The 27,682-nt window shown below is 43.1% G+C and overlaps 1 protein-coding gene across 10 annotated transcripts in view; it reads right to left on the bottom strand.

Moving 5' to 3' along the window:
- ARHGEF11 (Rho guanine nucleotide exchange factor 11) overlaps nt 1-27,682 on the bottom strand; it is a 116,349-nt gene that overhangs the window by 83,214 nt on the left and 5,453 nt on the right. The gene's annotated exons all lie outside the window — the stretch shown is intronic.

The following is a 27,682-nucleotide window of genomic DNA, read 5'->3' as shown; positions in this document are numbered from 1 at the left end:
GGGTAGCCCATCCCTTCTCCAGCAGATCTTCCCGGCCCAGGAATCCAACCCGGGTTTCTTGCACTGCAAGTGGATTCTTTACCAACTGAGCTATCAGGGAAGCCTTGAAAAAGTTGGAGGATTCATATTTCCCAATTTCAAAATCTATAGTAAACAAGTCAGAATGGGACCAGCATAAAGATAGACATTTAGGTGAACAAAACAGAGAATCCAGAACTAAATCTTCATATTTACAGTCAACTGACTTTTGACAAGGGTGCCAGGACAATTCAATGGAGAAAGAACAGTCTTTTCAATAAACAGTGCTAGAATTGGAAATCCACATGCAAAAGAATGAAGTTGCTCCCTACTTCACACTGAATATAAAAATTAACACAAAATGAATCATTGACTTAAATGTAAGAGCTAAAACTATAAAGCTGTCAGAAGAAAACAGGAGTATATCTTTGTGATCCTGAGTTAGGCAATGATTTCTTAGATATAAAATTGAAAGCATAAGCAACAATAGAAACAATAGAAAAAATGAATTGGTCTTCAACAAAATTAAAAACCTGTGCTTCAGGGACAACAAAAAGAAAGTAAAAATGCAATCCACAGAATGGAAAAAAAAAAATATTTGCAAATCATGTATCTGATAAGGGACTTGTAACCAGAATATATTTTTTAAAAACTCATATAAATCAACAATTAAAAAAATTCATGTCTGAATAAGTTGTGTCCAACTCTCGTGATCCCATAGATTGTAGCCCTCCAGGCTCCTCTGTCCATAGCATTTTCTAGGCAAGCATACTGGAGTGGATTGCCAGTGGATTTCCTCCTCCAGGAGATCTTTCCCACCCAGGAATCAAAGCCGGGTCTCCTGCAAAGCAGGCAGATTCTTTACTGACTGAGCTATGAGGGAATCCTAGCAAAGATAAGACAACTCAATTTAAAAAATGGGCAAAAAATCTGAATAGACAGCTCTCTAAAGAAAATATACAAATGGCCAATAAGCACAAAAAAAGATGTTCAATATCATTAGTCATTTAAGAAATGCAAATCAAAACTACAGTAATTCACACCCACTCTGGTGGCTAGAGCCAAAATAATGGCAAATAATAAGCATTGGTGAGGATGTGGAGAAACTGAAATACTGCTGGTGAGAATGTGAAACAGCGCAGCCACGCTGAAACACTGCTTGGCAGGTCTTCACAATATTAAACATGGAAATACCTTATGACCCAGCAACTCCACTCCTACGTGTATATACCCAAGAGAACTGAAAACATATTTACACACAAAGCTGTACACAAATGTTCATAGCAGCAGTATTTATAAAAGTTGAAAAGAGGAAACAAGCCAAATGTCCATCAACTGGTAAGCAGATAAACAAAGCTGGTGTATCCATATAATGACATATTAACTAGCGGTAACAAAGGGAATGAAGCACTGATACATGCTATAACATGGATGAACATGCTAAGTGAAAGAAGCCAGTCACATGGAAGACCTCATGTTGTATGATTCCATTTATGTGAAATGTGCAGGAAAAACAAATTCATAAAGACAGAAAGTAGACTGATGGCTTCTTGGAGCTAGGGTGAAGGGTGGGGAGCAGGCGAGGGGAATGACTACTAATGAATGGGAGAGGTGCTTTTTGGGGTACTGAAAGATTCTAAAATAAGACTGTGGTGATGGCCTTACAATTCTGTCAATATACTAAGATCCAATTACTTGTATATTTTAAAAGGGCAAATTTATGGGATGTAAAATATATTTCAATAAAGTAAACAAAAAAACCAAAGAGCCACCCACCCCTATCTTTTCCTGGTTTCCCTCATTAGAAGCAAAGATCTTTCCTAGAACACTCACACAATGAGTTGCCTCCTTTCCTCTCGTATTCTACTCCAGATGGACACCTATCCTTCACATATCTGAAGTAAACAGTTTCTCTGTCTAGTTATCAGTTTGATAATTTTGCCCAGTTATCTATGTTGAATCTGGGTGAAAAACAGACCCTACTTCACAGTATTGTTGTTAACTATTGAACACTATTTAGAACAGTGCCTGGTACACGGTACATGCCATTTAAGTTTTAGTTACTATCATCACCATCACCATCATTTTTGAGCCATTTATTCAACAAAATGTATTGAGTGCCTAATGTGTATGAAGAAGCACTGCTAGCCTTCATGGAGCAAAGCAAATAAGACACAAGTCAGATTCTCCTTCCTTGTCTGATGCAGTCATTGAGGGCCTCCATTCAGATAAGGGTGCCATTGTGGGGGGTTGATGGGACAGTGACATGGGAGGGGGAACGTGGACTTCACAGGTTAATATTCAGTGGACTCCTCATCCTATGCTCTATCTGGTGCTGAACACCTGTAACTGACTACAGGCCTGGACCACTGGCCGTGGTTGCTCTACACTAGAGAAATCGTGTCTGTTTCCAGGACTGAATTCCATTTCCCTCCCATCACCTGTACTTCGGTCTGTTTCCAACTCCTTGCACATCCCATCCCAACCCACACAGATCAGGAGCCTTGTCCAAGGGGTGGGTTTATTTCCAAGGCATAGTCGTTTTGGTTTTCCCTCTCCTGCTCTAAGTAGCACAGCCATGTTCACCATGCTCACTCCTTGTATGTCTAGCAAACTCCTGCTCCTTCCTCAAGCTTCAGATCAAACACACATTGATACTCTGGTGAAGCGTTTCCCTGTCTCTTCTCCAGCAGTCGCTCACACTCTCCCTCCCTCTGTTGTAGCACCTCTTATTCTATACAGCAAATCTCTGTCTATGGGTCTCTTACAACACACTGGATTCCTTGAACATATTTTCTTTTTATCCCTTAATTTCTATGATTTTCATCTCTGCTCCACCTCCTCGACTCAGTCCCAGAACTACACACTTTGGATCCTAACAATGTTCAGAATATTCCATCTTCGAGGACACAAATGCCAGTTTCCCTCACTCTCGCTCATATTCAGCATTGCTAGGCCTGCTCTTTCAACTGTAAGTGACCTCACCAGACCCTTCTATTTTCCTTCCAGGTGTCAGTCGCCTCTTGGCTTCTCTTCTGTAGTTGATCACCTAAAGTCACAATCCTGAATCCTTCAAATTTGTCCAGCAAACCAGCACTGCAGCAAAGCTCCCATCTGTGGCCTCTGCTCCTGCTGCCGGTCAGGAGGACTCAGCTGGGAAAAAGACTACACTGTCACGTGGTCCTGAGTGCAGACCCCAGGTTTCCAGCCTTTGCCAGGCCTTTAGAGCCTCCAGCCAGGGCTTCACTAGCCTTGGCCAATTCTCTTTTCCACATCCCTTCCACCAACACTCCAACCATTTATGGCTCTCCCCAAGTTCCATATTTGAAGTCTGCCCTCAGTCTGACGTTAGATTGTTTTTCCTCTTACCTCACTGAAATAACCAGAGTCCTTAGGCAGCTGCTTCAGTATCCTACTTCTACTTGTGAGCTCCTCAATCGGCATTCACACACATCTTAGCACTTTCCACTAGTCAAGACCCTCTCGCAAGGCCCCTCCCGCCATCCTCTCTGCTTCCTCAGGCCCTCCTCTGCTCCTAAATCTTCAGCATTCCTCTAATTCTACTGGCTGTACGATCTCAACCTATAAATTTATGCAAAGCTCCCTTAACCTGAAGAAAAAGTATTTCCTCTACCCTAAAGCTCCTTCAGCTTTGACCAAGTAATTTCCTTCCTCATCCAGACTGCTGAAAAGTAGAGAGTAGTCTACACATACTCTCTTCCCGTTTTCACCTCCCACTTACTGCTCAACCCACTGTAATCTGCCTTCTGCCTCCAGACGCTGATGAGATTGTTTTCAGTGAGACTGCTGACCCTGAACTGTTAACAGGCCCGTAACCGCAAGTTTGAAGGATGTCCTTTCCAGATGTCACCTCACTGGACTCCTCTCTGTCCCTGACACTGCTGATCTCTCTCGTTCGGGCCTGCCGCTCTCTCCACAGGGGACAGTGTCTGTCCCAGTGCTTTTAGCAGCCCCTGTGACACTGATGACCCCCGAAGCTCATTTCCAGCCCTCAGACTCTCTCAAGTTTCTGACTTTCATATGTAACTTTCTGGGAGACACCGTGACCTACAGACACTCAAACTCAATGCACGGAAACCCTCATCTTTGTACATCCCATCTCTCTCCTCCTGGTGTCTTCTCTCTTTCACCCGATGTAGACACTCCAGCAATCAATCCTGACTCTTCCTTCTAACCACACACGCAGTTCAACAAGAAACCCTGCCCATTTGATGCCAACATTATACTTCTTCTTCCTCCCCCTTTACTTTAGGACTTACAAGAGACCAAACGGCACTGTGCTTAGGCGCACAGACTCCAGAGCCACAGAGCCTGGGTCTGAATCCCAGGGCCAGCACTTACCAACTGTGTGACCTTAACTTTAGAGCTCCTCATCCTCGGTGCGAAAAGCAGACACCGACAGTACCTAACTTGCAGGGTTGTTACGAGGAGTAAAGGAATTATTACGTGCAAATTGCTTAGAACAGTGCCTGGTACACAACAAACACTGGATCAGTTTTCTTTAAACAAACAAAACAAAACAGACAAACAAGCAACTTCACTCCGCTCCCCTGACTGGTCGGTTATCTTTACTCTGCACCCTATCTCACAGTGCACACCCCCACCACTGCACTCACCCTGCGCTAAGTTATCTAATAGTCCGTGAGATGCACGAGGCAGGGAGTGTCTGATTCACTCCTTGTCACACTTGCACTGCAGCCCTCCGCAAGGCAAAGGCTGTGAGTGTTAACAACCATAAGCTCACAGAGGGCCTTAACACACGCAGCACATGTATGTGCGGCTCACTTCTTAGCCCCGAAGGAGAAGCAGCACAGGTAGGGAAAATCGGCCACCAGATTATTAGCGCATTGGTCCGACGGGTGTGTTTCCATCGTGAGCTGTGCACGCTCACTCACTCAGTCAACAATGTTCACTCAGGTCCTACCATGTGCCAGCCACTTTCCTATACTGGCCCCTGCCCTCTGGGAATGTTCAGTTCAGGAAAGCGAGAGATTTTTTTTGCAAAAAGGTGACAGGAAGAAGGAGATCACGACTACCAAGGTTTTGGAAACAAGTAAGGAGTGTGGATCTCTAAGTTTTTAGTCTTCCTCTATGATGACAAGCACAATTTCTCACCTCTAAAATGAAAAATGCTGTTAGTATTTCTTAAATTATATCACTTTGCAAACCAATAAAATACTAAATTATCTACCAAAAAGAAAAAGTACCTGCAATCATTTACTCTCTGGTGACCTGGAGAAGTTTTCCTTACCTGTAAAAAGGGAATAATCCTATATTATTTAGAGGAGTCCAAAGCATGACAACTATGCTAAAGAGAAATTATGCTCACACACACACACACACACACACACACACACACACCAGTGTCTATTTAGCACCTCCCACTCACCAGACTCTGGGAAATATGCTGGGGCTACAAAGTCAGAAGCGTGGTTCCCCGCCAATGCATATGACAGGAGAAATGCAAAGACCTCAGGAGTTGCTATGAGAGTTTAAAAATAATAATAGGACACACGCTAAAATGCTTTTAAAACAAAACAAAACTGCAGAAATGGGGCGACAGTACTGAACCATAGGTTTCTTAAGAATACACAGCATAATTCAGTATTAAGAATAACATGATATTGGGCTTCCCCGGTGGCTTGGTGGTAAAGAATCCGCCTGCCAATGCAGGAGACACAGGTTCCATCCCTGGTCAGGGAAGACTCCACATGCCATGGCACAGCTAAGCCCATGTGCCGAAACTACTGAGCCCATGCTCTAGAGCCAGGGAGCCGCAACGACTGAGGCCCTTGTGCCTAGAGCCTGTGCTCTGCAAGAGAAGCCACTGCAGGGAGAAGTCAGTGCCATTCAACTAGAGAGCAGCCCATAACCTACAACTACACAGAGCCTGGGCAGCAAGAAAGACCCAGCACACCAAAAACAAATAAATAAAAGAACAACATGGTATCACATATTTCTATTCCCCTTGCTCCTAGTCAGTGAGATTTGAGGCTGGAAGCAAAGACTGTTGCCTTCATGTTAAGATTAAAAAAAAATAAGAAAGAGAAAAAGAACTATAAAGATGCAGTCCGTTCAGACTCTCAATAATAATAAAGTAAGTACAACTGTACTTCAGTATCTATGGGGGATTGATTCCAGGGCCCTTCCACATGCTACCCACACTGGCAAATACCAAAATCCATGAGAGCTCAAGTCCCTAATATAAAATGACAGAGTATCTGCATATAACCCCTGACATCCTCCCGCATCCTTTAAATCATCTCTATATTACTTATAATACCTCATATAATGTAAATGCTATGCAAATAATTTGAATTTTGCTGGTGCACAGCAAATCAAAGTTTTACTTTTTGGAACTTCCTGGAATTTTATTTTTTTGAATAATTTTGATCCAACGTTGGCTGAACCCATGGACGCAAAAACCAAGGATACGGAGGGCAAACTGTAACTAACAATCAGGATGGGGAGGTATCTAATTATTCAGGAGAGTGTAGCTTAAAGGTCTTCCTATTCCTTTGTCAATCATACTCATCCAGAGCAGCAGGCATGTAGAGATCGTTCATTCTTTCCCCTGATTCTGAACCACCTCGCATTGAAGCTCCTGTATCGTAACTACTATGACACTTACTACACTCATTTGTTAAATTAACATTACTTGTTTAGGGGGACTTCCCTAGTAGTCCAGTGGTTAAGACTGTAGCCTCCAAATGCAGAGGGCTAAGGTTCAGTCCTTGGTCAGCGAACTACATCCCATATGCTGCAACTAAGACCCAGTGCAGCCAAACAACTAATTAAAAAAAAATTACTTGTTTATACTTCCGCCTCTTCTGTTAGTCACTAGACACTGACGGATACACAGTGGATACTAAATGTTCACGGAATGAATACAGGAATGGATAGAGGATTTAATAATCTCCTTTTTATTTTTAAAGAATTCCTAGGGAGGGAGAATCCAACATCTGCTTCATATGTCTAGCAAAAAGTTATAAACTCCTGAATTTCCTCCAAAACTCAAAAAATATACAGATTAGAAATAAAGAGGCAGGACTTCCCTGGTGGACCAGTGGTTACGAATCTGCCTGTCAATGCAGGGGACATGGGTTCAATCCCTAGTCTGGGAAGATCCCACATGCCGCCGGGCAACTGAGTCCATGTCTCACAACTATGGAAGCCCAGGAGCCCTAAAGCCCGTGCTCTGCAGTAAGAGAAGCCATCTCCATGACAAGTCTGTGCTGCAACCAGAGTAGCCCCCGCTCACCGCAACTACAGAAAGCAAGCACACATGCGACAGTGAAGACCCAGCACAGCCATAAATACAAGTTTAAAAATGAAGAGGCCAGCTCATTATATACAAACATGAGTAAGAATCAAACAAGCTGGTTCCAAAATGTTAAGGAAGTAACAAAAAAGCTGTGAGAATTATTGAGTTTAGCAAGGTAGCAGGATACCGGGAAAATACACAAAAATTAACTGTGTCTGTGTGTGCTTGCTCAGTCGCTCAGTCGTGTACGACTCTTTGTGACCCCATGGACTGCAGACCGCCAGGCTCCTCTGTGCTAGGAATTTTCCAGGCAAGAATACTGGAGTGGGTTGCTAGTTCCTTTTCCAGGAGATTTTCCCAACCCAGGGATTAAATCTGCATCTCCTTCGTCTCCTGCATTAGCAGGTGGATTCTTTACCATTGCATCACTTGGGAAGCCCAACTGTATCTGTACATATGGACAAAAAATTAACTGAAAATTGACATTTAAAAACTACCATTTAAAGTGGCCTTCAAAATACGAAATATTTAGGGATAAATCTGACAAAAGATGTGCAAGACCTGTACACTAACAACTAAAAAACACTGCTGAGAGAAATTAAAGACCTAAATGGAGAAACATACAATGTTCATGGATCAAAAGACTGAATACTGTTAAGATGTCAATCCTCCAAACTGATACAGGATTCAACACAATCTCTACTCTAATTCCAAAAGGCATTTCTGTAAAAACTGACAAGCTGATTTAAAAATCTACATGAAAATGAAAAGATAATTCTGAAAATAAAAGAATGTCACAAAACTTGTATCATCTGATACCAAGACTATAAAATTATGATAACCAAACTAGTGTTACCGACAGATTAATGGAACAAAGTAGAGTCCAGATCACATATATGATCGACTGATTTTCAGCAAAGGTATCAAGGCAATTCAGTGAGGAAAGAATATTCTTTTCAACAAACAGTGCTAGAACTACTAGACATTCACACATCAAAAGAGACAAACAACCTCAACACTTATCTCACACCTTACTGAAAATAATTAAAAGTAAGGCATAGATTTAATGTAAGAGCCAGAACCATAAAACTTCTGGGAGAAAATCTTACTTTGAATTTGGCGAAGATTTACTTAATAAATGCAATGAGTATAAATTATAAAAGAAAAAAAATTTGATATATTGGATTTAGCAAAATTAAGAACATTTTGCTCTTTAAAGACATTATTTTGCTGCATGTGAATCTGAAACAAGTTTTAAAAAACATTGTTACAAAAATGAAAAAGTGTGTCACTGGGAGAAGATAGTTGCAAAAGCATATCTGACAAAGAAATTGTATCTAGAATATACAAAGAACACTTACAATTTAATAATTGAGCTAATACTGAGCAATTATGCTCAATTAAGAAATGGACAAAAGATCTAAACACTTTATCAAAGAGGACATATGCATGGTAAACAGGCACATAAGAAATGTTCAGCGTCATTAGTCATCAGGGATACGCAAATTAAAAACACAATCAGATACTACTACATACACATTAATATGGTTAAAATTAAAAAGACTGACCATACCAAGTGCGGGCCAAGACACAGAACAACTGGAACCTTCATACATTGCTAGTAGGAAAGTAAAACTGTAAAACCACTTTGGAAAACAATTCGGCAATTTCTTTTCTTTTGTTTGGCAGTTTCTTAAGATGCAACCCAGTCAATCCTTTCCTAGGGTTTACACAAGAAAAATGAGGACAGGTGTCGGCACAAAGATCATACATACATATTCATGGCAGCTTTACCTGTGGTAGCCCAAATGTCCATCAACAGGAGAATGCATACACAAATTATCCATAAAATGGATTAAAACTCAGCACAATGGAATAAAATTCAGCAATAAAAAGGAATACACTACAGATACATACAAAAACATGGATTAACCTCAAATAATTGTGTTGAGTGAAAAGAAGTCAGGCAAGAAAGAGGGGCATAAAATATAATTCCACTTATACAGTTACAGAAGATGTGAACTAATCTACAGTGAAAGAAATCCCCAAGGGCAGTTTCCCGGGGATGGGAAAGAAGAGAAAAGAATGAATGAGATTACAAAAGGGCACGAGGAAACTTCTAGGGGCTGATGGGTATGCTCCTTTTCTTGACTATGGGGACAGTGTCACAGATGCACACAACGTCAAAATGCACAGAATTATACACCTTAAATGTGTGCATTGACTGTGGATCAACTATACCAGAACAAAACTATTAAAAGGAAACAAAACAAAAACGCATCAGCAAAGACATTTAAGTGGGGGGAAAAATATTCTGGGTCCGCTGGAAACTAAAGTCTGCTCTTTTCAATGATAGACATGCAGGCAGTCTCTATTAACTGGTAACACAAATCTGTCCAAAGCCCTTCTGTTTAGTATTCGTGTCACAGTGCTGCTAGACCTTAAAATGAGGCAATGGCTTCTGGACTTAAAATAGGAGAAAATCACAATATGTACACTCTTCAATTTTATCTGTTTACACAATGATTATTTAATCAACTGATGCACAGGCAAGTCCCAAATACCCACATTTGGAAAGGCAGCACAAATAATCAGCAAAAATACATAATCCAAAAAGCATTTTCATTTCCCTTTGTAATTTAACATGTGGCCTTGTTTTACAGAAGATATATTCTTAGGGATGTTGGGCTCTGATTAACGTTAAAATAAACATTCTTCCTTCTCTCCCCTCATTTTATACTAGAGCAGGAGCTGGGTTCACAGGTGGCAAGGATAAATTACAATGATGACATGGATGCTGCTGCTGCTGCTAAGTCGCTTCAGTCGTGTCCGACTCTGTGCGACCCCATAGACAGCAGCCCACCAGGCTCGCCCGTCCCCGGGATTTTCCAGGCAAGAACCCTGGAGTGGGGTGCCACTGCCTTCTCCGGATGACATGGATAGAGCAGTTGAATTACATGCAGACAATCAGAACTCAAAAGCATTGACACGTATCCACGAGTGTTATCCACTTACAAGTAAATGTCTGCCCACATGCTCCCCAATCACTCTCCCCAGCGCTCCAGAAGAGCCTTCCTGGGTCTCTAAATGCTTGTAGTTCAATGTGGAATGTGCTATAGCTTGCTTATGTACACATCAGAAAAGATGAAAAAAGCCAAAGATCTAATTTAGCTGAGATTCTGTCACTGAATTCTCAGCAATTACAATCTCTGATGTACCGGCTGCTATTTAGGAAGGAGGCAGAGAGACAGGTGTGATCGGGGTACATAGCTCAGGTAGAAGAGAACTGTTCAAGAAGACACCAGGACTTTAGGCCAGCAGCGGATGCTGTTCTTTTTTTTTTTTATTTTATTTTTAAACTTTAATAATTGTATTAGTTTTGTCAAATATCAAAATGAATCCGCCACAGGTATACATGTGTTCCCCATCCTGAACCCTCCTCCCTCCTCCCTCCCCATACCATCCCTAGGATGCTGTTCTTGATGCTTTCAGAGGGCGCTACATAGATGCATCCTTCCAGTCCTGGAGCCTTTACTGAGTATTTATTTGAGCACAGCGCATGCTGAGCACTAAAAAAGAAAGAAGAATCTCACCTGCATCCTTGCTCGGCAATGCTTGTCATTTAAAAAGAAACAGTGACAAGGACACATTTAAAATCAAATTAATAACCACCAACTACATAAATTTTATTATCATTCAAAATGCATCTAACATTAAGTCTTAATTGTGTGGCCATGTAATGGGAGTTTTAAATCTGAATAACCATGATAGGATTCCAAAAAAGAAAAATCAGTCCAAAAACAAAACAACTGTTGGTTATCTATGCTAAAAAGATGGGCAAAGTAAAGCAGTGGTAAGAAAATTAGGCTAAATTCAAAGTCTTGCTTTCCTATCCTACTCCTGACACTACGCAGTCACAGGAAAACTGCTTAATCTTCAGTTTCTTCATGAGAACCCTAATCTCACAATGCTGTTCTAAAGATTAAATAAGACGCTATGTACAAAGATTATCATCAAAATATTAGTATACAGAATTCAGCAACATGTAAAAAGGATTACACACCACAACCAAGTGGGATTTACCCCCAGGAATGCAAGATTGGTTGGCAGGGGACATTTCTCTAAAGAAAATATACAATGAGCAGGCACATGAGAAGGTGCTCGACATCGACAGTCATTAAGGAAATGCCAATCCAAACAATGGGATCATAATGACAAGTGTTGGAGAGGGTACAGAGAAAGAGAAACCATCACAGATTGCTGGCGGGAATGTAAAAACGGCACAGCCACTTTTGAAGACAGTTCAGCAGTTCCTCAAAATACTAAATACGGGACTATCATGTGATCTACTCATTCTCCTGTGAGCTATGTACTCAAGAGAACTGCAAAGAGGGACTCAAACATACCTGTATGCTAATGCTAACAACAGTTATTATTCACCAATCACCAAAATGTGGAGACAACCCAAGTGCCCACCAGCAGGTGACAGATAAAAAGATGGCACATATACACAATGGGATACAGGATTATTCAGCCAAAAAAGGAGTCAAAGTTTGATAAATGCTACAACATAGATGAAACCTGAAAATACGCTAGGTGAAACAAACCAGATACAAAAGAACAAATATTGTATGACTCCATTTATATGACCTGTCCTGAATAAGCCAATCTATGGAGATAGAAAGTAGATTGGTGGTTGCCTGAGGCTGTGGGGAGAGGGGAATGGAGAGTGACTGCTAATGGGTATGAGGTTTTTTTGGGGTGATGAAAATGTCTGGTACTAGACAGTGGAGATGGTTGCACACTTGAGGGTGAATTTTATGACATGTGAATTGTATTTCAATAAAGCTGTTATTAACAAAAAGGCTTATGTATAAAAATATTCAAACTGTAAAACTGCAAAGTAATGTACAAACACAAGGGATTATTATGACATAAATAAACGGCTGTGGACTGTGAAGTCATGAAGGTTAGATGAAGTAGCAATTAAATCAGCTAGTTCACTAATCCTCAAAAATCTTGTCTGCAGGTATGGGAGATGCCCAGCTTATTATGTATTTTACACCTAATGTATTTTTTTATCTGACTTTAGGGTACATTTATAACAATCCCCTTTTTATCTTTGACCAATAAAGATAATTAAAGATAAGACATATGGGGGAAGCAAACCAAACCTCATTGAAACCTATCCTATTCCCAACTATAAGATATTTGTAGAAGTAGGGGAGAAGGGAGAATAGGGAATGACTGCTAATGAGTAAGGGGCTTCCCTTTGGGGAGATGAAGCATTTTGGAACTAGAGAGAAGTGATGGTTGTACAACACTATGAATGTACTTTATGCCACTGAACTGTACATTTTAGATGGTTAATTTTATATTATGTTAATTTTACCTCAATTTAAAAAATAAAATCCCCAGCAATCCCACTGCTGGGCATACACATCAAGGAAACCAGAATTGAAAGAGACACGTGTACCTCAATGTTCATCGCAGCACTGTTTACAATAGCCAGGACATGGAAGCACCCTAGACGTCCATCAGCAGATGAATGGATAAGGAAGTTGTGGTACATATACACAATGGAGTATTACTCAGCTATAAAAAGGATTGCATTTGAGTCAGTTCTTAATGAGGTGGATGAAACTGGAGCCTATTATACAGAGTGAAGTAAATCAGAAAGAGTAACACCAACACAGTATATTAACGCATATATATGGAATTTAGAAAGAGGGTAATGATGATACTATATGCATAGTAACAAAAGAGGCACAGATGTAAGGAACAGACTTTTGGAGTTCAGACTTTGGAGTTCAATGCAGACTTTTGGACTCTGTGGGAGAAGGCGAGGGTGGGATGATTTAGCATTTACTAAATCATAGACTAGCAATTAAACATGTATATTACCATATGTAAAATAGACGACCAGTGTAAGTTCAATGCATGAAGCAGGGCACTCAAAGCGGGTGCTCTGGGACAACCCAGGGGGTTGGGGTGGGGAGGGAGGTGGGAGGGGTTCAGGATGGGGGGGACACATGTGTACTCATGGCTGATTCATGTCGATGTATGGCAAAACCCACAACATTGTAAAGTAATTATCTTCCAATTAAAGTAATTAATTAAAATAAAGCACAGTGTGTTGGCTAAGGGGAAAAAAGGTGTTTGTATCTATGCCACAGTAAAAACAACGGAGATTTCTGACTCAGTGTTCATGCCCATCATCTGCCTAGATTTCTGCAACAGCTAAATGGTCCTTCCTGCTTTTCTCCTGAACACCTATTCTTAATAACAGAGAAAATCTTTTAAAGAGGATATCAGGTATGTCACTTCTCGCATCTGGAGTGACTATTCCTTTATTACTCATTTCCTATTTTTTGAACACATACCTTAGGTTAAATATCTGTTGATAAATATTAAATCCCTATAACTTCTAGCACAATGCTGACATACCAACTTGGGATCAATAAATATTTCTTCTTGAAGTCAGTGAACTGCCAAATAAGACTTGAAGGTAAGATCAGAAAGCGGAGGAGATTCTTTATCTCCACCAATAGTAAGCTCCTTGCGTGCTAAGTCGCTTCAGCCGCGTGCGACTCTTTGCGACCCCATGGACTGCAGCCCCCTCTCCCAGGCTCCTCTGTCCATGGGATTCTCCAGGCAAGAATACTGAAGTAGGTTGCCATTTCCTTCGCCAATAAGCTCCTTGGGGGTGGGCTAAGATGCCTTTACTCCCCATTCCAGTAAAGTATTATGCTGCTTAAGGGTTCGGAGGTCTTTTGCAGGTGTCTTCCCAAGTAGCCTTTAGGTTCCCTACAGTCAGGGACCACTTGTCTCCATTCTCTTTCCCAAGGCATCTAGAAGAGTCATGAGCACATAACATGGGGCGGGAGTAAATGCTGATGGATATGAGACGAGGGGAAAGTCTGGCAGAGAGGGGAGAAGAGCCTCAGATTCCAGCAGGACTCATGCTGCCAGCTAGTTATCTCATCCTCCCCTCCTCACCACCCCTCCTCCATGCTCTCCTGAAGCTGCGGGTTCTTAGCCCTAGAGTTGGTAATCCTTGTGCCTCGGCCAATCTATTTTCTAATCTTGTAGCTTTCATATAAAAGGCTCTCCATGAGATTGATACTGACAGACAGGATGGCCACACAGATGAGCAGGCTCCCCTGTTAATTACCACCAGGAAGGGAAGGCACTCCGTTCATGAGAAAGACAGGAGATAAGCTATATCAGAAAGGAGGCAATTCCAAAAGCTGGAAAAAGCAATCAAAACAATGTGTCCTGGGGGAACCCAGCTCCAAGAAGGGAGAGAAGGAGAGGGAAACGAAGGCAACTGAAGAGAGATGCCCTGCTCATGCCCTGGGCGCTTCCCCTCAAGTACACAGTGAGGCTAAAGCCCAACAGTAGACAGAAAGTGCTTTGAAGAGTAAAAGCACTGTGTAAATGCTTTGTACTGCAAGGATTATTATATTAAGTGGTTTGCATCCTTTGCCTGGTTTGTGTCTCAGTTCCTCCACAAGTACCCTAATAAAACTCCCCGAGCATTTGATCACCAAGACAGGAAATGAAATGAAGCAGATTCTTAGTGCAGAGCCCCTGATGACACAAGTATCAATTTGGAGGCAGAGGCAAATCACCAGCAGGGTCAGATGGAGAGAAAGCATCAGTTCTGCATCTGACACTACTCTCCTAACTGAAGACAAGGCAACTTCAAACTTAACCAGTTAAAGTTAAATTGAGAGATTTTCTTTCTCTATCTTCTGTAGCTACTTTCCTATCATTCTGTGCTTCCTGTCCTATAAGCACTATGTCTCAGACCCTCCTCCTGGAAGAAACACACACAGACACACACACACTTCCCAACTGGGAGCACCCTTTGCAAAGTAACCAAGCTCACAGGGCTCCCAAGCAACTCAATCTCTGGTATAAAGAATAAAAGCAGCAGAGGCAAGACCACAGGAGGAAAACACAACTCAGTCCCAGAGTCCTCATTTCTGAGATGAGTTCTGTGGGGCTCCCTGGAGCTCTGGGCGATTAAGAGTGTTACAGCACGGCCAGCCCACCCTTCTCAATCAAGAGGAAGAAGCCCAGGATTTAGAGCCAGGGACCCAGGTTCACTACAGTGGTGATTTCAAGTCTCCACTCCCGTGGGCCTCGGTGTTCTCATATATAAGGAGAACAATAATTGTAAGAAGTGTGTATCAGAATGACTGTTAAAGCACTTTTCAAAAAACTAGTAAAGTACTGGACACCTGCCAGCTGTTATTACGGACCTTCCCTATCCACTCTTCTATATACTTACACGATGGATGTAGTGTCCTACGAGAGAACAAAAGGGTGCAGAATTTGGATTTCCCTAAAAAGCCAGATGGATCAGAGTTAGCAGTTAGTCTGAAAAATTGCAAGAAACTTTAACCAAGAGAGAACCAGTCAACACTTGAACACTAACCGATTAAAGTTATTGGAAAAATCCCAACTGGAGAATTTAGGGCACTAGCTGACACCACTTCTGGAGAAGGAAATGGCACCCCACTCAAGTACTCTTGCCTGGAAAATCCCATGGGCAGAGGAGCCTGGTAGGCTACAGTCCATGGGGTCGCAAAGAGTCAGACCTGACTGAGCGACTTCACTTCCACTTTCACTTGACACCAGTTAAAGAGTCCAGAGTCCAGTTGTAAGTACTATGGGAGTATTTATAGATGACAGAAAAGATAAGCAGACGTCACATAAAAAAAATCAACAGCAAATTTCTGTGGTCAGAGATACAGGAAAAAGAAGAAACCTGAATCAAGGCATCAGTCAGGTAAGACTTCACTAGTAAGGAAGTTTTGAACTGGTATTTGAAGGACAGGAGGAACAAAAATTAACCATAAAGAAGTTAAGTAACTGTAGCAAATTGAATTTTTCAAAAGTAACCACAACAAAATTTCCCATCCTTCACACTCTTCCAGAGCCTTGCCACTTCCCATCAGGAAGTAGAGTCTATACCCGTCCCTGATCCTGGCCAGGCCTTTGAGAATCCCTCAGCTCATGAGAGTAAGGCAAAAGTGACATGAAGTGACTTCCGAGGCTAGCTCATAAAGGGGGATGCGGCCTCTGCAAATGTCTTGGGATGCCTGCTCTGGGAGCCTTCAGTCACTCTTTAAGAAGTCTGGCTACCCCAATCCCACCAGGTGGAGAGAGAATCTGGAGATTCCAGAGAGAGAAAAAGAGAGAGAGAAACACAGAGTGGAGGAGCTCCAGCTGTTTCAGCTCCCAGCTGTTTGAGTCTTCCCAACACAGAGGCCACAGTGGAGAGACCTTTGAAGCCCCAGGCCAGGTCGGGCCCTATATAACTCCTCCTGGGTGAGAGATCCCAATTGCGAACAACTGCTTAGCTCAACCCAGTCAACCCCCAGAACTGTGTGCAAAATAATTAATGTTAATGTTAAGTCACTGTTTGGGGTGGTTTGCTATGCAGCAATGGATAACTTAACAATACTGATCTGTGCAGAACCTCTGTGATCAGGACAGGTGAGTCATACCTAAGGAATGAGGACCTGGCTCATCCACCTGGAGACTAAGATGTGAGGCAGTAAGGAGATGTGTGTGTGCTCAGTTGCATCTGACTCTGTGACCTCAATGACTGCAGCCTACCAGGCTCCTCAGTCCACAGGATTTTCCAGGCAAGAATACTGGAGTGGGTAGCCATTTCCTTCTCTACAGGATCTTCCCAACCCAAGGATCGAACCCGTGTTTCTTGTGTCTCCTGCATTGGTGGGCAGATTCTTTACCACTAGCGCCACCTGGTAACTCTTACCTATGTCAGGTATTTTCCTAAGCACTTTACATGCATTATTTTTTTTACAAGAAAACTACTTAATTTCTTGCAAGACACCTATGAGAAAAATACTTTTTTCCCTCATTTTCCAACAGGAGAAACTGAGGCTGAGAGGGACTGAGTAACAGGAAACCCAGGTCTATTTGACTCAAAATTCATACTCCTAACAACTAGTCTACCCTGCAATCTGGTGAGCAGAACCTTAAGAGAGTGACTGAAGTTCCACAGATTAAATAACATGAGAGTTGGGGGGATCGCAGAGATCAAATCCAACTTTACCATTTTACGATTGATGAAACTCAGTCAGGCCTAGCGAGGTTAGGTGACTTAGCATAAAATCATCCATGAGTCAACAATAAAAAGACAAATAAAAAATGGACAAAGAATCTGAACAGACATCTCTTAAGAAGATATGCAAACTGCCAACAAGCACATGAAAAGATGCTCAGCATCACTAGTCATTGTATGCGTGCTCGCTTCAATCACGTCTGACTCTGTGTGATCCTATGGACTGCAGCCTGCCAGGCTCCTCTGTCCAAGGGGATTCTCCAGGCAAGAATACTAGAGTGGATTGCCCTGCCCTCCTCCAGGGGATCTTCCCGGCCCAGGGATCAAACGTTGGCAGGTGCGTTCTTTACCATTAACAGCATCTGGGAAGCTCCACTAGTCATTAAGAAAATGCACATCAAAATCACAATGAGATACTACTTGATACCTGGTAGGATGGCTATCATCAAAAGACAGCCAGTAAAACAACCACTGGTGAAGATGTGGGAAAACTGGATTCTCAGTTTGTTGGTGGGAATGTACAATGGTTTAGCCACTTTGGAAAACAGTTCGGCAGTTCCTTAAAATGCTGAACACTGACATACCATATGATCCAGCAATCCCCCACCCTATGTATAGAAAAATGGAAAGGTACCTCCACACAAAAACTTGTACACAAAAGTTCACAGCAGCATCATGCATCATAACCCAGCAGTGGAAAGGGCCCAAATGCCCATGAGTTAATGAATGGACAAACAAAAGGTAGTATATCCATACAATGGAATGTTTCTTGCCATAAAAAGGAATAAAACACTAATATATGCTACAACATAGATGGATGAACTTGGAAAAATATCATGTGTGAAAGAAGTCAGGCACAAAAGGCCACATATTATATGATTCCATGTAGGGGAAATGTTTAGAATAGGCAAATTTACAGAGACAGAAAGTAGATTCATGGTTGCTTAGGGCTAGCGGGGTGGTGAGGGAATGACTGCTAAGGGGTATGAGGTTTCTTTTGGAGTGATGAAAATTTCCTGGAATGAGATAATAGAGATGTGTGCATAACTCTGTGAATATACTAAAAACCACTAAACTGTATATCCTAAAGTAGTGATGGTATGTGAGTTATATATCATAAAGGTATTAATTAAAAAATCGTACCCATTCATTTAGGGGGCTTCCCAAGTGGAGGCCAAATTCAGACTTAAATTGAAGAAAGTACGGAAAACCACTAGACCATTCAGGTATGACCTCAATCAAATCCCTTATGATTATACAGTGGAAGTGAGAAATAGATTTAAGGGCCTAGATCTGATAGATAAGAGTGCCTGATGAACTATAGAATGAGGTTCGTGACATTGTACAGGAGACAGGGATCAAGACCATCCCCAAGGAAAAGAAATGCAAAACAGCAAAATGGCTGTCTGGGGAGGCCTTACAAATAGCTGTGAAAAGAAGAGAAGCAAAAAGTAAAGGAGAAAAGGAAAGATATAAGCATCTGAATGCAGAGTTCCAAAGAATAGCAAGGACAGATAAGAAAGCCTTCTTCAGCGAACAATGCAAAGAAATAGAGGAAAACAACAGAATGGGAAAGACTAGAGATCTCTTCAAGAAAATCAGACATACCAAGGGAACATTTCATGCAAAGATGGGCTCGATAAAGGACAGAAGTGGTATGGACCTAACAGAAGCAGAAGATATTAAGAAGAGGTGGCAAGAATACACAGAAGAACTGTACAAAGATCTTCACGACCAAGATAATCACGATGGTGTGATCACTCACCTAGAGCCAGACATCCTGGAATGTGAAGTCAAGTGGGCCTTAGAAACAAACTACGAACAAAGCTAGTGGAGGTGATGGAATTCCAGTTGAGCTATTTCAAATCCTGAAAGATGATGCTGTTAAAGTGCTGCACTCAATATGTCAACAAATTTGGAAAACTCAGCAGTGGCCACAGGACTGGAAAAGGTCAGTTTTCATTCCAATCCCAAAGAAAGGCAATGCCAAAGAATGCTCAAACTACCACACAATTGCACTTATCTCACATGCTAGTAAAGTAATGCTCAAAATTCTCCAAGCCAGGCTTCAGCAATACGTGAACCATGAACTTCCTGATGTTCAAGCTGGTTTTAGAAAAGGCAGAGGAACCAGAGATCAAATTGCCAACATCCGCTGGATCATGGAAAAAGCAAGAGAGTTCCAGAAAAACATCTATTTCTGCTTTATTGACTATGCCAAAGCCTTTGACTGTGTGGATCACAATCAACTGTGGAAAATTCTGAAAGAGATGGGAATACCAGACCACCTGACCTGCCTCTTGAGAAATTTGTATGCAGGTCAGGAAGCAACAGTTAGAACTGGACATGGAAAAACAGACTGGTTCCAAATAGGAAGAGGAGTACGTCAGGGCTGTATATTGTCACCCTGCTTATTTAACTTCTATGCAGAGTACATCATGAGAAACGCTGGGCTGGAAGAAACACAAGCTGGAATCAAGACTTCCAGGAGAAATATCAATAACCTCAGATATGCAGATGACACCATCCTTATGGCAGAAAGTGAAGAGGAACTCAAAAGCCTCTTGATGAAAGTGAAAGTGGAGAGTGAAAAAGTTGGCTTAAAGCTCAACATTCAGAGAATGAAGATCATGGCATCTGGTCCCATCACCTCATGGGAAATAGATGGGGAAACAGTGCAAACAGTGTCAGATTTTATTTTTCTGGGCTCCAAAATCACTGCAGATGGTGACTGCAGCCATGAAATTAAAAGACGCTTACTCCTTGGAAGGAAAGTTATGACCAACCTAGATAGCATATTCAAAAGCAGAGACATTACTTTGCCAACAAAGGTCTGTCTAGTCAAGGCTATGGTTTTTCCAGTGGTCACGTATGGATGTGAGAGTTGGACTGTGAAGAAGGCTGAGCACCAAAGAATTGATGCTTTTGAACTATGGTGTTGGAGAAGACTCTTGAGAGTCCCTTGGACTGCATGGAGATCCAACCAGTCCATTCTGAAGATCAGCCCTGGGATTTCTTTGGAAGGAATGATGCTAAAGCTGAAACTCCAGTACTTTGGCCACCTCATGCGAAGAGTTGACTCATTGGAAAAGACTCTGATGCTGGGAGGGATTGGGGGCAGGAGAAGAGGACGACAGAGGATGAGATGGCTGGATGGCATCACTGACTCGCTGGACGTGAGTCTGAGTGAACTCCGGGAGTTGGTGATGGACAGGGAGGCCCGGCGTGCTGCGATTCATGGGGTCGCAATGAGTTGGACACGACTGAGTGACTGAACTGAACTGAACAAGTGGGCTAGTAGTAAAGAATCTGCCTGCCAAGGCAAGAGGCACAAGAGATTCAGGTTCAATCCCTGGGTTGGGAAGATGCCATGGAGAAGGAAATAGCAACTTGCTCCAGTTTTCTTGCCTGAAAATCCCTGACAGAGGAGCCTAGTGGACTACAGTCCATGGGATCACAAAAAAGTCAGACTGAGTACACATGCACACACACGCATGCACGCGCGCGCGCGCGCACACACACACACACACATCTATTCATTTAGTGAAACGTTACTGAGCATCCATTCACTACACAGTCCCAGGTACCACAGCACACAGATAAGATCCTTGAATAGCTTAAAGGTGCCACATTGCTTAGTGAAAGAATGCTGAGTCACTTCTGAAATTTCATTCTTCCCAATGTCACTGAACTTACCTGGCCCCTAAGTGCCATTTTCCCCATCATTAACCAAGCAGGAGGCAGAGGAGGAGGGAAGTTTTCTTCCTCTTGAATAGCGAATGCAAACCTCAGGTCCTACCAGGGAGCCATGGACAAGAAAGCTTACCGGGAAGAGATTAAACATGCAAGAGACTTGGTTCCTGATCAACCAATCTATCTTCCTGGAGGGCACCCTTTATTTGTGTCACGCAAACCCGATGTCTGGCTCCCTCAAAGATGTACACATTTTTTACCGTGAGCTTGGTCAGGGGGACAGGAAAATGGAAAGAGCAGGAGGCTAGGGCTCTGTAAGCACAGATTTTTTTTTTTTTAATCCCAAATCCATTACTTACTAGTTTACAGACTTAGACAAGTCATTAAAGCCTCTCTGAGCTTATTTCCCCACCTATAATATGGGAATGCAAACACTTGCCTAAACTGTCTCAAAAAGATAACAGACCAAGAACACTTTACAAACTCCATATCATAGGGCAGAAATACAAAGGAGTGCCATCATTATGGCACTCTTATCTTGGCACTAAAACCTCCATCCTTCTCTATCAGTTGTGTTCTCTCCTACTTTAAAAACTGACTTCTTCTCTTGAGCCTGATTTTTCCTTTAATCCTGTCACACACCTCCCCTGCTGCCTCTACCACAGCGGACTCTAGGTGTACACCAAACTCTGACTGGAAAACAACCTAGTCCTACCTGGAAAAAAGGGGCTCAAAGGCCTGTGAATGGAGACCAATGGGCTACATTGGTTCCTCTTCTTTCTGACTAAATTTCATAAAAGAACTGACCAGACTATATCACCCTTTCCTCACCTCCTCTTTCCTCTTAAACTCATTCCAAACTGGCTCCTCCCCCATTCCCAAGGCCATGAAAAGCCTCCTAGTTACTAAATCCAGACACTTCTCTATCCTCTCCACCCTTTGCCCCCTGGGAGCACTTGCTGCCTTTGGCCACTCCCCCGCCCATTTCTGAGATTCCACACTGCCCTAGCTGCTGTTCTCCTGCTGCTCCCCACCAGTCTCTTGTGTGGGATCCTCTTCCTCTGCCTCTCTTTTGAAGCAGTGCCCCTCAGGGTTCTGTCCAAGGCTCTCCTCTCACTCTACACCCTGTCCCTGGACAACCTCCCACTTCCACTATTCTGTCCAGATACTGATGACCACAGCCCCGCACATGTTCCTGACCTCCAGGCCTGTGTAACCAGCTGCTGGCCTGCTTAACACCTTCCTTGTGATCACCCACAGGCACTTCAAACTCATCATGCCCAAAAGAGACTCCTTCCCTCAATCACACTCTTCCTCTTGAGTTCCCCTTTTCACTGAAGAGTACCACCCAGGGACTTTTCCTTGTGGATCAGTGGTTAAGAACCCGCCTTCCAATGCATGGGACGCAGGCTCCACCCCTGGTTTCCTTGGTCTCAGAACTAAGATCTCATGTGCCTTGAGGCAACTAAGCCTGCAGGCTACAACTCAAGAGTCCCTGGGCCAAAGATACTGCATGCTGCCACTAAGACCCTACTCAAACTGCAGAAAATGAATGAACAGTACCACCCAGCAGCCCAAGCCAAGAATAAGATTGCCATCTGCGCCTCAACTCTCCTTCACAAAACCAACCACTTAAGTCTTCATTTTTCTCTGTCTCCACTGTCACTTCCCTGGTAGATGCTACCTCACCTCCTGCCCACATTACTGCAGTGGGCTCCTAATTTGTCTTCCCTCTCTCTATTCTTTCAGTGTGAAGGCCCACATTGCAGTTGGGGTGATCTTGTTATTTTTTAAAAGCATATCTGACCATGTCACTCTCTACTTGTCTTGCAATGGTCCTGCACTGCCCTCAGGATAAAGTCCAAACCCCTAGCAAGGAAGATTACATGGTTCCCAAGCCCTAGCTCCCTGCCTACTCTCCTGTTTCATCTAATTAATTGTTCTAAAGTCTCAGTGCTTCCCTGGTGGCTCAGCAGGAAAGAATCCACCTGTAATGCAGGAGATCTGTGTTCGATCTCTGGGTCAGAAAGATCCCCTGGAGGAGGAAATGACAACCCACTCCAGTATTCTTGCTTGAAGAATCCCATGGGCAGAGGAGCCTGGTGGGCTACAGTCCATGAGTTCGCAAAGAGGCGGACACCAATGAACGACTGAGACCGCCCACCGCCTCTCTTTAGACCACAGATGTTTTCAGCTCCTGCCACTCCAGGCCCTTCCTTGCCTTCTGTCTTCAGTACACATTGTTCCCTCTGCCTGGACTTTCCCTCACTCAAGCCTGGCTCTCATTTTCAGGCCTCAATTAAAGGCCACTTCCTCCAGCATAGCTTCTTGATGGTCTCCCACGTGCCTCAACTGATATCAGTGAAGAGTTCAGGGTGGTATCATACAACTCCTGCTCCCTTATGCCTCCCCTACAAAACTACAGGCTCCCAGAGAGCAGGGTAAGCAGCTTATGCATGCTGAACCCTAGTGCCTTGAGGGGCACCAGCCAGCGAAGACTTCTTAAATGGACCAATGCCACTATTTGAGGGATAGCACGAGTATTCCTAAACCTCAGACCCTGTTCCTGTGAACACACTGAAGTCCTAGTGGCTTTTTGCCCCCAGCCCTAGGGCTCTGAGGAGAAAAGGGTCTGCGGTTCTAGCCTCATACAAGGTCCCATTCACAAAGCTATTTACTACACTCTCTCCAGCCACCTCCCCCCAGAACAACAGTGGCCTTTCTCTGCAGCAGCAGTCTCTTGGAGGAAAGCTTCTGAGGGTTGTGCTCTGGGAAATGAATGGGGCCAGCCTGGGGCAGGCAGGACAATGGCAGGGCAGGCCAGTGCCGTCAGACCCCTGCAGGGAACAGCAGCTCTGAAATGAGGCAGCCAGTAGGGAAATCCCCTGAGAGCTGGGAGAAGCTGGAGGCCAACAACCTCAAGGCTGCTCTGCCCCTAAAAGAAATACCAAATGCCCAGGATCTCGTGCCCAATAAGAACATGGAATTCTCAGTCTCCACGCCTAGCAGCGATGTTTCGAGTTGAGTGTGTGCTGGTCGCTCAGTCATGTCCAACTCTTCAAGATCCCATGGACTGTAGCCCGCCAGGTTCCTCTGCCCATGGTTCTCCAGGCAAGAATACTGGAATGGGTTGCCATTTCCCTTTTCAGGGGATCTTCCAGACCCAGAAATCCAACCCGAGTCTCCTGTGTCTCCTGCATTGGCAGACTGTTTTTTTTTTTTTCTTTTTGGACCACTGAGCCACCTGGGAAGCCATGTTTAGTACTGCTTTCTTGAAATCCCTTGGGTAGGCATGGAGGGAACTGGAAACGTCAAGAATCAACTACAGTTCAAGTCAGGTAACTGCAGGGAGGAATACAACTCATACAAAGAGAACTCTACTGGGCACTAGAAGACAATCTAGAAAAATGAAAAAATGAAGAGACACTGCTTCTGAACCCCAAGAAATAGGATAGGATATAATACCCAACATAAATCATGCAAAGAATGGAAAAGCACCCAATATTTATTTATAATAGTAGATCGTGTGCTAGTGATTCTGCTAGAACTTGACAAAGTATTTTATAGCAACATACGAAAGGTATAAGAGGGACTTTCCTGGTGGTACAATGGTTAGGAATCCACTTGCCAAGGCAGGGGGCCCAGGTTCTATCCCTGCTCCGTGAAGATTCCACATGCCATGGGGCAACTAAGCCCAGGCACTGCAACTGCTGAGCCTGTGTAGCCTAGAGCAGGTGCGGTGCAACAAGAGAAGCCTCTGCAAAGAGAAGACTGCTCTGCAACTAGAGAGTAGTCCCTGCTCAGCACAATGAGGGAAAGCCCATGCACAGCAATGAACACCAAGTGCAGCCAAAATTAATAAATACATAACTTTTTAAAAAGGTAGGAAAAGTTGACTTGCTATATGGATGTGCAAAAGGAATAATATAAATGTACTGTAGAGTTTGATGATATTAACCAGAAAAGGCCTCCTTGAAGAAACTAAGATTAAGGAGAGTTGGGAAGAGAAAGATGCATATAAAGATGTGGAAAGAGTGATGGGGTCTAGGAAACAGGCTGGCCTACCCGAAGCGGGATCGTAGGGGACAGTAACAAGACCTACAATTAGTGAGATGCGGGCTGAATTGAGGAAAGCATGGATCCTAAGCTGGGGAGTTTGGGCTGGAAAGTAAAGACACTGAACAAAAGTTTCCAGCACACACACACAAAAAGGATCTCCTTGGGACAGAACCTTCCGCATCTGATCTTTAACTGGTACGTCCGGTGTTTGTTCTGTGTGTTCCCAGAGCCATGCCTGTCAGTCCTGTTTAGAATCAGCAGAGGTCTCAGCACCTAAGCACAGGTCTTCCGGTGGCAGCAGAGGAGAGTTCAGACCAATCTGGGGTCCCTGCCAAACCAAATGCCTCAACAACACTAACCATATGTTTGGCACAATAGAATTCACCAAACGCTTTTACACAAATCGTCCTGATCTCACAGCTAGTTAGCGGCTGAGTTGGGGCTCACACAAAGCTCTCCCAGCTTCAAGTCCTGTCCTCTCTATAATCGTGCTACTAGGGTGATTTCTGCAGAGATAGCCCCTGAGCCCTGGAGTTCAGTCTGCTGTGAGTGGGGTATGATTAATTAATCAGGATTTCAAATACATGTTAATCTCCTCAAATCATGACCCATTTCCTACGGGAATCTCAAAGAACTCACTCCCTTCTCTCCCTTCCTTTGGAAGAACTCTTAAAACTATTTGGTAAATAAATAAATAATACTATTTGGTAGAAACAGCCTAACCTAAAGGCCTTAGCAAGATAAGTATCATTTGATATGCTGTGTTCAGTGAATTGCTGGGTACCCATGGGAGGTGGAATGACTTTTACTGATGGTCTTACTCTCTTGAGCAATAGCACTACCCTTCTAGTCAGCCAGTCTCCAAAACTTCAGAACCAAATCTGATTTCAGCCTTAACAACCAGACCTTGTTGATTTTCCTTCCAAAATGTCTTTCAAATCCTGCCCTTCTTCTTTGCTCTCACATTATCTTTTGCTGTCTTCTCATTTACATAATATCAGAATTCTTTTTGTAAACATTCTTTTTATCACCATATATTACACAAACCTCACTGGTTCTCATTTCCTACCACATCAGTCTGAATATCTTTATCCTCACACCACCCTCCCACCATACTCGCCCTGACAACCTAATTTCTTTCTGCTCTACGAAGACCAACACTCTTACCATCCTGAGGCTACCTTCATGCTTGATTCTACACCAGAACTTGGCTTTTGCTGTTCCCTTTGTCTGAAACGGCCTCCTCTCTTTCTGACTTAAATAATATCTAACTACCCCTCCCCTGGCTGTTCTCATTAGCATCAACTTCTTCCTTGTCTCTAAATGTACCTTTTTGGTATACATCAAGATTCAGCAATGATGTACTATCTTTTTATTGTTTCACATTGCTTCATTAATTACATTTCCCAACAAGAATGTAAGCTCCACATTCTTGCAAATTATCTACTAGAACACTAAGCACTGAGCTGAGCATGGAGCTATTTGATAACTGTCTGCCATCCAACGGACTGACTGCAAGCACCTCTGATCACAGGTCAGCATCTGGAAGGCTGGCAGATTGGTCCTGTTTCCTCCGTGATTTGATGCCAGGCCACGACTGGTGACTACAGATCTCACTGCACCATTTTATGGTAGCTTTAAATACTGGAGGAGAAAGTGCTGAAAATCCAGACTGAATGGAGCCACTTCACTCTGCACACTCAAAGCTCCCTTCTCACACAGCCACATCTTAGTTTGCTATCCTGTAGAAAGAAGAGAATCTTGAAGAAGTCATTAAAGATGACAGAGGGATACAAGGGACTTCAGGGCCTGTGCTGAAATCAGAAGTAAAAGGCAGGAAGATGGGCTTAAATTATAGCAAAGGAGGAAATTCCCTGGTGGTCCAGTGGTTAGGACTTGGCGCTTTTACTGTCAGGACTGGGTTCAACACCTGGTCAGGGAACTAATATCCTGCAAGCCATGCAGCGCAGCCAAAAAAAAACATGTACTGAAGGAAAATTTGGTAATCAAAAGAGTCCTCAACTATTCAACTCACGGAACCACAGGGGATCAGTGAAAATGGGAGCCCCTCAACCTTCTGAACCACCTCAAGAGATAGCCTATTTGGAGTCAAGAGTAAAGAAGAGGATCCCTTAAGACTTAAGACTTCTGTGATTTTCCCCTCAACTCTGTTCATTTGCTCTAGGGCCACAAATTCAGGTGCTTTTCCAGGCCTTGAAAATGTCTTCCAAATCCGACTCCAAGTCTGTTGGGGGCCACAGATTTCCTGGCCCCTCCTTACGCTTCTACATCATTGTACTTCTTCCATTTCCCCTCCCACTTCATCAGGCCACTCTGTTCTCTGTTTTGTTTTTTTTCAAACTTTCATTTTTCACTGGTTTTCAGGAAGGCAGATAGGGTTCCTGAAAAAGTCCTGGCTCACTGAAAGAAAGGGCACAGGCATTATGTTTTCAGAGGCTCAAAGAACATAACAGCTAGAAGGAATCAAATCTGAGAGGCTGGCTACCCTAATTTACTCATCT

This window comes from Bos indicus, chromosome 3, assembly GCF_029378745.1.
Source record: "Bos indicus isolate NIAB-ARS_2022 breed Sahiwal x Tharparkar chromosome 3, NIAB-ARS_B.indTharparkar_mat_pri_1.0, whole genome shotgun sequence".
In the NCBI taxonomy this organism is placed as follows: domain Eukaryota; kingdom Metazoa; phylum Chordata; class Mammalia; order Artiodactyla; family Bovidae; genus Bos; species Bos indicus.
Note: the sequence above shows the minus strand (reverse complement) of the source record. Positions and strands in the feature narration are given on the sequence as shown.